Source organism: Lycium barbarum, chromosome 7, assembly GCF_019175385.1.
Source record: "Lycium barbarum isolate Lr01 chromosome 7, ASM1917538v2, whole genome shotgun sequence".
Taxonomy (NCBI): domain Eukaryota; kingdom Viridiplantae; phylum Streptophyta; class Magnoliopsida; order Solanales; family Solanaceae; genus Lycium; species Lycium barbarum.
This window is the reverse complement of record NC_083343.1, coordinates 46,924,996-46,937,230: the sequence shown is the minus strand read 5'-3', so window position 1 is coordinate 46,937,230 and position 12,235 is coordinate 46,924,996.

Genomic DNA, 12,235 nt, shown 5'->3' with positions numbered 1-12,235 from the left:
GAGATCTAAAGTTATGTCTGAAGGTCTAACTTTGAAATCTAGAGTTATGCCAGAAGTCATAACTTAACTCACTTTGAAATCTAAATTTATGCCTTAATGCCTAACTTTGAAATCTAAAGTTATGTCTGAAGGCCTAACTTGACTAACTTTGAAATCTAAAGTTATGTCTTAAAGCTTAACTTGACTAACTTTGAAATCTAAAGTTATGCCTTAAGGCCTAACTTGACAAATTTTGAAACCTCAAGTTATGCCTTGAGGCCTAATTACTTGACTAACTTGGAAATCTAAAGTTATGCCTTGAGGCTAAGTTTGGAATCTAAAGTTATGCCTGAAGGCCTAACTTGACTAACATTGAAATATAATATTATGTCTTAAGGCCTAACTTGACTAATTTTGAAATCAAAAGTTATGCCTTAAGGCCAAACTTGACTAACTTTAAAATCTAATGTTATGTCGTAAGCCCTAACTTTGAAATTTAAAGTTATGCCTGAAGGCGTAAATTGACTAATTTTGGAATCTAAAGTTACGCCTGAAGGCCTAACTTGATTAATGTTGAAATCTAAAGTTATGCCTTAAGACCTAACTTTGAAATCTAAAGTTATGCCTTATGGGACTAACTTTGAAATCTAAAGTTATGCCTTATGGGCTTAATTTTGAAATCTAAAGTTATGCCTGAAGACCTAACTTGACTAATTTTAAAATATAAAGTTATGCCTGAAGGCCTAACTTAACTAACTTTGAAATCTAAAGTTATGCCTGAAAGCCTAACTTGAGTAATTTTGAAATCCAAAGTTATGCCTAAAGGCCTAACTTGACTACTTTGAAATCTAAAGTTATGCCTGAAGGCCTAACTTGACTCATTTTGAACTTTAAAGTTATGCCAAAAGGCCTAACTTTGAAATCTAAAGTTATGTCTGAAGGCCTAACTTTGGAATCTAAAGTCATGCCTTATGGCCTAACTTCGAAATCTAAAGTTATGCCTTGAGGCCTAACTTTGGAATCTAAAGTCATGCCTTATGGCCTAACTTTGAAATCTAAAGTTATGCCTTGAGGCCTAACTTTGAAATTTAAAGTTATGCCTGAAAGTCTAACTTGACTCACTTTGAACTCTAAAGTTATACCTGAAGGCCTAACTTTGGAATCTAAAGTTATGCCTTATGGCCTAACTTTGAAATCTAAAGTTATGCCTGAAGGGCTATGTTACACCTCCCATTTTATTGCAAGGAGATTTTGGTTTATTGGTAGTATACACCTTTGGTACGGTAGTCTGCACAAGAGCTTTGTTCACGAGATATGTTACCTTGTATGTGTACAGGAGTATAAGTATGTACTCTTGACATTGCGAGGGAGTTAGAAGTGAAACGAATTGAATCGGAGAAAATCGGAGCAGATTAGAAAATAGCTGAAACCAGTCAGCGTCGACGGCCCAAGGGATGAACCGTCGACACGTTGATGACCCGTCGTCTGGCACCGTCGACGAGGTTCTGCAATCAGACATCTCGGGCGGAGAATCTACGGCGCATGTCGACGGACCATCTACACATCGACGAGCCGTCTACTCGCGGATCTGGAAGTTTCCAGCCCTGGTTATAAATATAAGCTCCCATGTTTTTGTCACGACCCGACTAGGGCCGCGACGAGTACCCGGGGCTAACCACCGAGCACCTCTCACTCTACTACTTATCATGCTCATTAATCGTTTTTGTATCAACTTCGTACTCAAACTATAAGAAAATCATCTTTCATTTGGAACACTTAAATACTTTTATATGCATAAGCCTTTCGGCCATCAAAATAATATGTATGCATAGTAGCAACCTCGTGAGACCATACAACCCACACTGCGTATCTATGAGCCTCTACTAGAGTACTAGACATATGGACGGGACAGGACCCCGTCATGCCCAACATATACAAATGTACACAAAAGAATAATCAAACACCTCCGGAACAAAGGAGTGCTTTCAATCAGCTAACCGCTCCTACGAGTCTGGGTCAAGCTCGCCTCCCTATCTACCTGTGGGCATGAACACAGCGTCCAAAGAAAACGGACATCAGTACGAACATTGTACTGAGTATATAAGACAAGAATGAAACAAATATAATAGAAGGATCATGAGCCATAAGAGAAAGATATAACCTGCAGGAGTTTCATAGGCAAATACATTCCGTACATATATCATATTCTACATAATCGTGGTACATATGTCATCACATCACATATATCATGTCACGACCCGGCTAGGAGCCGCGACGGGTACCCGGGGCTAACCACCGAGCACCGCTCGTGCTATCATTTACCTAACCCATTTAACAATCACTCATCTATTTCCGGTTAGCTTTTAAAAAGAGGATTTGCTTTTCATTACAAAAATATAACGCGTTGATACAAAAACATATTTCAATATACTTATACACATGCGTACTACCCACGTTGTGGGACCACACAACCCACATCGAGTATCTACGAGCCTCTATTGAGTGACATACAAATATATACACAAAAGGAACAACCAATTAGCACCTCCGGAAGATGGAGTGCTCTTCAGCTCGGCTAGTGACTCCTATCAGTCTGGACCGCTTTCCCGTCTACCTGTGGGCATGAACACAGCATCCCAAGAAAAGGATGTCAGTACGAGCATTGTACTGAGTATGTAAAGCATACATCAAGAAATGAAGTAAGAATAAGAAAGTAAAATAAGTACAAGGAGATAATCGATAACTGCTTGCCTTATAAGGCGGATCCATGCGTGCATACTCATAAAGCATCATATAGTAAATTGCTGCGGAACGCGCAGCCCGATCCATATGTCATCATATGTTAGTGCCGAGGAACATACGGCCCGATCCATAAATATAATAAGTTAGTGCCGAGGAACGTACGGCCCGATCCATAACCCATATACCCCGCGTCCGGGCATCCCACGTCCGGGATGGAATCATGATATGCCAGCTGACCAGGTGGCTATGCGTCTATAGCGCCTCACCTTCCCTATATCCCCTGAATACATATACATATCATATACTTATACCATATACTTAGCATGCATGAGAGCCCAAGGAAAAGCTGTAAGTACGTCGGAGTGACGTAAGGTCGAAAGCCTCCGATTATGTTATGAAGTAATCATCGTCGCTTTGTCTCACCTTGAGGGAACAACTATTATAAGGTGAGACTATCAATGAGGAATAACATTAAAAGAAAGCATAGAATAAAATCATGAACTTCATAAGGCATCCATTCATATACTTTGGAAGATTTAGAAATAAAGTCACCATCCATGAATAAATTGAGAAATCAGTAAATAGCTTGATATCCTCATATAGTCATTGAAATCGTAAACTTGAAACTTTTAAACATAAGATTTGCTCTCATCATGGTCAGCATAATAATATTTTCACTTTTGACATCATCATTGTTATTGAAAACAATATCCACGGTCGTTATCATAGGCGCTCACATAATCACAACCTTTGGTTTTGGAAAATAGGTGTACTTTGGAAAACATTTATGGAATGTCAAGGAGGAAATCGTGCTTCAGAATCTTAGACTTTTTAACCTTTGATAGCAAGGAAAAGATGGGAGCGTTTATGAAATTGTAAGCTAGGGATCATGCCTTTGAAAGAAACGGAATAGCCTCACATACCTTCGACGTTTACAATTCTTATTGCTTGCTCGCTCTCCCTTAATGCACTCGTATATACCTTCAAGAGAATTCATGTCGTCGTTAGCTAAGTAATTATAAGAACGGACTACCATTTCTAAGGAAAATTGGATAACACTTCCTTCATTTCTAGTACTTTTCCCATGTTTTATATCAACTCCCAACATTCATAATATTACTCGCAATTCCTTCATTTACGTACATTTGGCAAAATCCACCATTTTCCTCCGATTTTCCCTTATTTCTACTTCTAGCTCATCCTTGCGTTTTCATGCATTTAATGCTTGTTTCATGATATAAACATCATTTATAACGTACTTGTATTCACAACACTTCAATATTCATAGTTCAATTCCACTATCATTCATTTATGTCACTATTCACTCAATAATGACCCATTTCTATGTTCTTCTACATTTCAAGTATCTAAGCCTTCCAATACCTTGAAACATATGGTATCGTCATGAAACATACCTTGGATGATGGTGGAACAAGCCTTGAGCAACAATACTCTTTTTATACAAAAAACCCTACTTCAACCCTTTTGAGATTTCTTGAAGAAGATGACTTCCAATAGAGTCTTATGCACTTGCTTTCATGAATTAGATGTTGATGATCTTGGTTTCCCTTTGATCTCTTGAATTTTGTGGATGAATATTTGGAGAGTTTCTAGAGTGTTCTTGAAGGTTGTATGGATGAAAAATGAAATAAAATGAGGCTTTGGTCCCTTTTTAATAACTCAAAGTTGATCTTTAATGAATTCCAGTCGGGATGAACAGTGGTCGTAAACCACCATATACGGACCGTGTTTTGATTTACGGTCCGTCCTCCATGGACGTATTTAACCATTTCAAAGACAGAAAGTTTTGGCTGAGGAACATGGCAGTTTACGACTGAGGTTTACGGTCCGTAAACCAGTTTACAGGGGCCGTCCTCCAAGTCGTTTTTAACCATTTTCACAATTTACAGAAAGTTGAGATTTCAGACAAGCTGGAGGACGATTGCACTATACAGTCCGTAAATCACTTTACGGGCCGTATAATGCCACATACGACCACTGGACAGAAAATTTTCCGCGACTTTCTTATTTTCCAAAACTTCTTAATTAGCCATTCCCGCCTTAACAAAACACCATACACTCAAACTTTTCATCATTCCACTCATCATGCAAGTACGGAGAAATTTCCGAGGTGTAACATATCATCACGTCATAATCCTCATCGTTAACCCGCGTCCGGGTAACCATCATATGCCGCCCACTAGTGGTGATCATGCCCGGCCCTCTAGGCTCGGTGTAAACATAGCAGCCCGCCTTAGCGGTGACATGCCCGACCATTTAGGCACGGTGGAATCATATGAAGCCCGCCTTAGCAGTGACATGCCCGGCCATTGAGACACGGTGGAGTCACATCGTCATATAGTCGATCATAACCCATCATTATTACACATCTCATGAATATATCATAATCTTATCATAGCTCGACATTTTCATACATACATAAGCATATTATAAGCTAGCATTTTTGACCATCTTATAGACATATCAAGACTTAGCATCATTTCACATTTATCGTTAGGAGTATACATTAGACTTTGAAGGCAACTATGGCTATGTCGGGATGACGTAAGGTCGTGAACCCCCGATTATATTATGAACATTTATGAGTATCCTGCCTCACCTCGAAGGAAATAGTATATAAGGTGAGTGTTAACAATAATGTCATCATTAACGTCATAGGAGCATCATATCATGAACTTTAGAATCTTTATACTTTTACTCATCATCATCATTATCATGCTCGAATGTAGTTTGGTATATACGGACTCATAAGCTTCATCATATAGGAGGATCATGGAAAGCTTGAAGGATTCATGCCTTTGAAGGATTCATGCCTTTGAAGGAAGGGATTAGCCTTACATACCTTTGTCATTTAACTAATCTATCGCTTGCTTGTTCTCCTTTAATGCACACGTTCTACCTTCAAGAGAATTCGTATCGACATTAGCTAATAATTATAAGAACGGACTTACTAATGCTAGAGAAAATTGGGCAGCACTTCCCTTGTTTATGCTACTTTTCTCATGTTCTATGTCAACTCCCAAACGTTCATATCAACATTCACAATATCACACACGACAATCATCATTTATCTACGTTTACCACAATTCACCATTTCTCTTCACTTTCTCCACAATTATGGTTATGACTCCCTATCGCGTTTTATCACATATAATACCTATTCCATGGTCTAAATGTCATTTATAACGTATTCACAATCAGAACATACCAACATTCATGATTCATCTCAACCACTATTCAACAATGACACTATTCACCCATTTATGACCCATTTGCTATGTCTTTCTACAATTCAAGTGTCTTAGCCTCCCAATACCTTAAACAACATGGTATGGTCATGAAACTTACCTTAGATGATGGATGAACAAGCCTTGAATGGAAATACTCTTCTAGCACCAAAACCCTATTTCACTTCTCTTGGGATTTCTTGGCTTGGATGACTTTCACTAGGTTTCATACACTTGTTTTCATGGATTGAAGTAGTTGATTATGGATTTCCTTTGATTTTCCTTGTGGAGGAATGTTAGGGAGTGTTCTAGAGGTTTCTTAGCTCGTGGAGTGAAAATGATATGAAAATGAAATAAGAGAGGTCCCTTATATTAAATGTTGAACCTGTCCCGACCAACTTATACGGACCAACATACGGTTCGTATATTTTTCACTGACCGTATGTTTGGTACAGTGGAGTATGCCATTCTGGGCTGAATCTACGGTTGGACATACGGTCCGTGGATTTTATACGGCCAGTATGTCTGGCCGTATAATGTCCAGCTGTCCCGGACTTGTTCTCGTCTACTCGTTTGATCTCTGATCCTTATGAAACCTTCTTGACACTTGTTTAACACCTCAATACCAATCTAAGGGACGTCATTACTCGTCTCTAAGACATCATTATGCCATCATTAACTCGCCGTCCAAAATTTCTACCCGACACATCACATATCCTTTAGTTTCTTTACCAAATTTCTTCCTTTACGTCTAATGTCTTTGAATCTTGGTTAGGGTCGTCAAATGCTATCTCTCACTTCTCCGAATCATCGTATACCTTGTGTTCCTCGCTAGCCTATTTACTGTACATTAACGGGAAATTTTCCAAGGTGTAACATTCTCCCTCCCCCCTTTTGGAACATTCGTCCTCGAATGTTAAACACTAGGGAATTCTGCGAAAATTTTGCCAGAGGTTCCCCTGTAATATAGCACTACCACCCTGTCACAACAACCCATACTATCACTGCCTCACAGGGCCACAACATAATAGCAACATATCTATGGCCACACACGACCAAAAGCATGAAAAGTAAGCGTACATACCTCATAATGTTGGGGCTTAATCTTGAATATCCTCTGGGGATTGAAATAAGTGCGGACATGTGGATTTCATCTTCTCTTCCGCCTCCCAAGTCATTTCCTCTCGGTTGTTGTTTTGCCATAAGACTTTGACTGAAGCTACTTCCTTATTTCGAAGTCTTCGCAATTGCTTATCTAGAATGGCAACAGGCACTTCCTCATACGTTAGCTTTTCTATCACTTGCACATCATCAATCGGAACAATCCTCATGGGATCTCCAACACACTTGCGGAGCATCGAAACATGGAAGACTGGATGGACTGATTCAAGCTCTGAAGGCAAGTCCAATTCATAGGCTACATGACCCACCTTGCGGGTAATTTTATAAGGTCCAATGTATCTAGGACTTAGCTTCCCTTTCTTGCCAAATCTCATCACCCCTTTCATTGGCGACACTTTCAAAAATACCCAATCATCAACTTGAAATTCCAAGTCTCGTCGGCGATTGTCTGCATAAGACTTTTGGCGACTTTGGGCTGTCAACAATCGATCTCGGATCACCTTGAATTTTTCTACCGCTTGCTGAATCAATTCAAGGCCTATTAACTGTACTTCTCCTATTTCAAACCACCCAATTGGAGATCTGCACTTCCTTCCATATAATGTTTCATACGGAGCCATTTGAATACTGGAATGGTAGCTATTGTTATATGCAAACTTAATAAAGTGTAAGTGATCATCCCAACTACCACTGAAATCCAGCACACATGCTCGTAGCATATCTTCCAAAGTATGAATAGTACGCTCGGCTTGCCCATCAGTTTGCCGATAGAATACCGTGCTAAGCTTCACTTGGGTACCTAGACCTTCTTGAAAGGACTTCCAGAACTTGGTTGTAAACTGTGCTCCTCTATCTGTGATAATGGATAATGGAATACCATGACGTCGCACAATTTCTTTGAGATACAATCTCGCATCATCTTCTGCTGAGTAGGTAGTTCTAATTGGAAGAAAATGAGATGCTTTCGTCAATCTATCCACGATCACCCATATAGAATCATACCTGCCCCGAGAACGAGGTAACCCCACAATAAAATCCATGTTGATCACTTCCCATTTCCAAGTAGTAATTTCCATTGATTGCAATAATCCTCCTGGCTTTTGATGTTCGATCTCTACTTGTTGGCAATTTGGACACTGAGCTGCAAATTCTGCTATGTCTCTCTTCATGCCATCCCACCAATATATCAGCTTAAGATCATGATACATCTTGGTTGCACCAGGGTGAATAGAATACCGGGAATAATGTGCTTCTTCTAGAATTCGACGGCGCAATTCTGCCACATTCGACACACATAACCTGTCTCGGTATCTAAGAATTCCATCCGTGGAAACATCAAATGGAGACTTCTCCTGTTCATAAGATATGTCCCTGTAATGGCTCAATTGAGGATCTTCATATTGCCGCTCTTTCACTTCCGTATCCAAGGACGAAACTGTGGGATCGTTAATACTAATCCCTGCATTACCCGAATCAATTATACGTACTCCAAGAATAGCTAGCTGGTGAAGCTCATGAGTTATCTCTTTATTTTCTGGAGGGGCTTCGCATAAGTTGCCCATTGATCGGCGGCTAAGCGCATCAGCCACCACATTTGCTTTTCCGGGGTGGTATAAAATGCTAACATCATAATCTTTTAATAATTCTAACCACCGCCTCTGCCGCAGAGTTAACTCCTTCTGTTTGAAAATATATTGAAGACTATTGTGATATGTATAAATATCAACATGCACACCATACAAGTAATGTCTCCACATTTTTAATGCATGAATGACTGCAGCCAATTCAAGATCATGAGTTAGGTAGTTCTTTTCATGTTTCCGCAGCTATCTTGAAGCATAAGCAATATGCCACGCCTCGACCAGGGGCCGTGACGGGTACCCGGGGCTAACCACTGAGCACCCCTCGTCCTATTACTTATCATGCTCATTAAACGTTCTTTTATCAAAATCATACTCAAATTATAAGAAAATCACCTTTCATTCAGAAACATAAATACTTTTATATACGCAAGCCTTTCGGTTATCAAAATAATAGATACATAATAGCATTCTCGTGAGACCATATAACCCACACTGCGTATTTACGAGCCTGTACTAGAGGACTAGACATATGGACGGGACAGGATCCCGTCGTGCCCAAAACATACATATACATATATACCAAAAGAATAATCAATGGCACCTCCGGAAAATGGAGTGCTCTTCAAAGCCGCTAATAGCTCCTACGAGTCTGGATCAAGATCACCTCCCTGTCTACCTGTGGGCATGAACACAACGTCCAAAGAAAACAGACGTCAGTACGAACATTGTACTGAGTATGGGAGGCATAAACAATAGTGATACGTCAATGAGATAAAGGAAGCATTAATACGGAACATCTGTATCTGACTGTCATTTATAAAAGAAATAATAATACATGTTGTCTTACTCATAATCATCATCATATCATATATGCATAAATGTATAAACTGCCCGTCCAGGTAGGTACAGTGTGATAATCAGTAGCCTGCTTCCAGGCCTTCCGCGTCCGGGGTACCATCTCATGCCGTCCACTAGTGGTGCTGCCCGTGCCATATAGACACGGTGTATTCATCTATAAGCCTCCCGCCTTAGTGGTGCTGCCCGGCCATATAGGCGCGGTGTAATATCATCAACATGTACTCATCATAATGCATGCATAGAAACTCAGAGATAGCTATACTTTATCGAGGTGACATAAGGTCGTGGACCCTCGATTTCATTATGAAGCATTTATAAGTATTCTGCCTCACCTTGAAGGAAATAGTATATAAGGTGAGTATATAGAATAAACAACATCATTAACTTTGTAGGGGTATTATATCATGAACTCTAGAATCTTTAGACTTAAACTCATCATCATTATTGGGCTCATAATATATATATATATCTCTTATCTCATATGGCTAGTCATGAACATAGACTCTTTGTTTTCCGGAATGTAGGAGATTCATGAAGAAGAAAGAAAAGTCAAGCCATAGGATTCATGCCATAGAAAGAAAGGACTAGGCTCACATACCTTTTCCATTTAACTAATCTATCGCTTGCTTGTTCTCCTTCAATGCCCACGTTTCTACCTTCAAGAGAAGTCGCATGAACATTAGCTAATCGATTACTTGAACGTGCTTACTAAAGCTAAAGAAAATTGGAAGGCATTTCCTTCGTTTATACACCTTTTCCCATATTATATATCAACTCCCAAACATTCATAACAACGTTCCCAATATCATAAACGACAAGCATCATTCATTTATTATTATCCACATTTCATAATTTCACTTTAATTCATCCATAATCATGACCATAGTTCACTGTCGTGTTCTTTCATATATAATACTCATTCCATGTTCTACATGTCATTCATAACCTATTTACAATCTTAACATATCCATTTTCATGATTCATTCCAACTACTACTCAACAATGTCACTATTCACATAGTTATGACCCATTTCCTCCCTCCTTCTACAATCAAAGTGTTTCAGCTTTTCAACACCTTAAACAACATGTAAATAACATAAAACTTACCTTGGATGATGGATGAACAACCTTTGAGTGGAACTCCTCTTCTTGCACCAAAAGCCTAACTCTCTTCTCTTGAGTTTCCTTGGTGTAGATGAACTTTTAATAGGTTTCATACACTTGGTTTCATGGTTTTGGTGTAGTTGATCATGGATTTCCTTTGATTTCTTCTGGGTGAATGATGGAGAAAGTTCTAGAGGGTTCTTGAAGAGAGGAGAGTGGAAGATGAAATGAAATAAAATGAAGGAATGGTCCTTATATTAAATCATGAAATCAGTCTCGACCGAGATATACGGTACGATCGACGGAGCGTCGATCCAGGCGTCGAAGTCGTTAAATTTCCAGTGAGCAATCTGTTAGTTCTTCTCATTCGACGGTGAGAAGGACGGTCCGTCGAACTGATCGACGTAGCGTCGACCTGTTCGTCGAGTGGTCTTCGCTCCAGCTCTGTTTTACGGCGCCATCGACGGGGCATCGACTTGTTCGACGGTACAAAGGACGACCGTCGAACCCCTTTTCGCAGGACTGCAGTGAAGTTTCATTTAACGGACTTTTCTCCATTGCCTTTAACTTCTCTGAAAATTTACGTTAGTCCCTTCATCGCTTAGCAGCCCAAAGTTCCGAGGTGTAACATTCTTCCCCCCTTTTTGGAACATTAGTCCTCGAATGTTAAGTACTCGGGAATTCTACAAAAATTTGGTCAAAGTTTCCCCTGTAATATGGCATTACCATCCTGTCACAACAACCCACAATAACATTGCCTCACAGGGCCACAACACAATAGCACTATAAATTGGCCATACACGACAAAAAGCATGAAAAGATAGCATACATACCTCATAATCTTGATGTTTCGTCTCGAATGTCTTCCGGGGCTGAGACAAGTGCGGACACTTGGATTTCATATTTTCTTCTGCTTCCCGAGTCATTCTTCTCGGTTGTTATTCTTCCATAAGACCTTAACTGAGGCCACTTCTTTATTTCGAAGTCTCCGTACTCGCCTATCTAGTGTGGCAATGGGTACCTTTTCATAGGTCAACTTTTCTATCACTTGCACATCATTTATTGGCATGATCCTAGTAATATTTCCAACATATTTACGAAGCATGGAGACATGGATGTTAGATCTAATTCATAAGCCACCTTGCCTATTTTGCATACCATCTCATACGGCCTAATGTATCGGGGACTAAGCTTCCCCTTCATTCAGTGATCTTATTGCATTCGTAAGTTGTCACACCCTAGGGCTACTGTACCAAGCGTATAACATATACTTATGTCATATTCCAACCAAATGTCCTATTTATCCCGAACAATAATCAAAACTCAACATTTCAACTCAATTTACCATATATTTTCCTTCAACTGACCTGGGGTATCATGACCACACTATTCTTGTTTACCTCTTACTCCTCTTTTTAAATATCCACTTGGTTTCATTGGCGACGTATAATTACTTGCGAGTTACATAATCGTTCTCGCATGATTCGTGTACATACACATCTATACATATACATGTATCCATATCTGCATCCGTATTCATAATCGTACTCATTCACATATCGTATCCATGGTCATATTCCTATACATATCATTTACAAC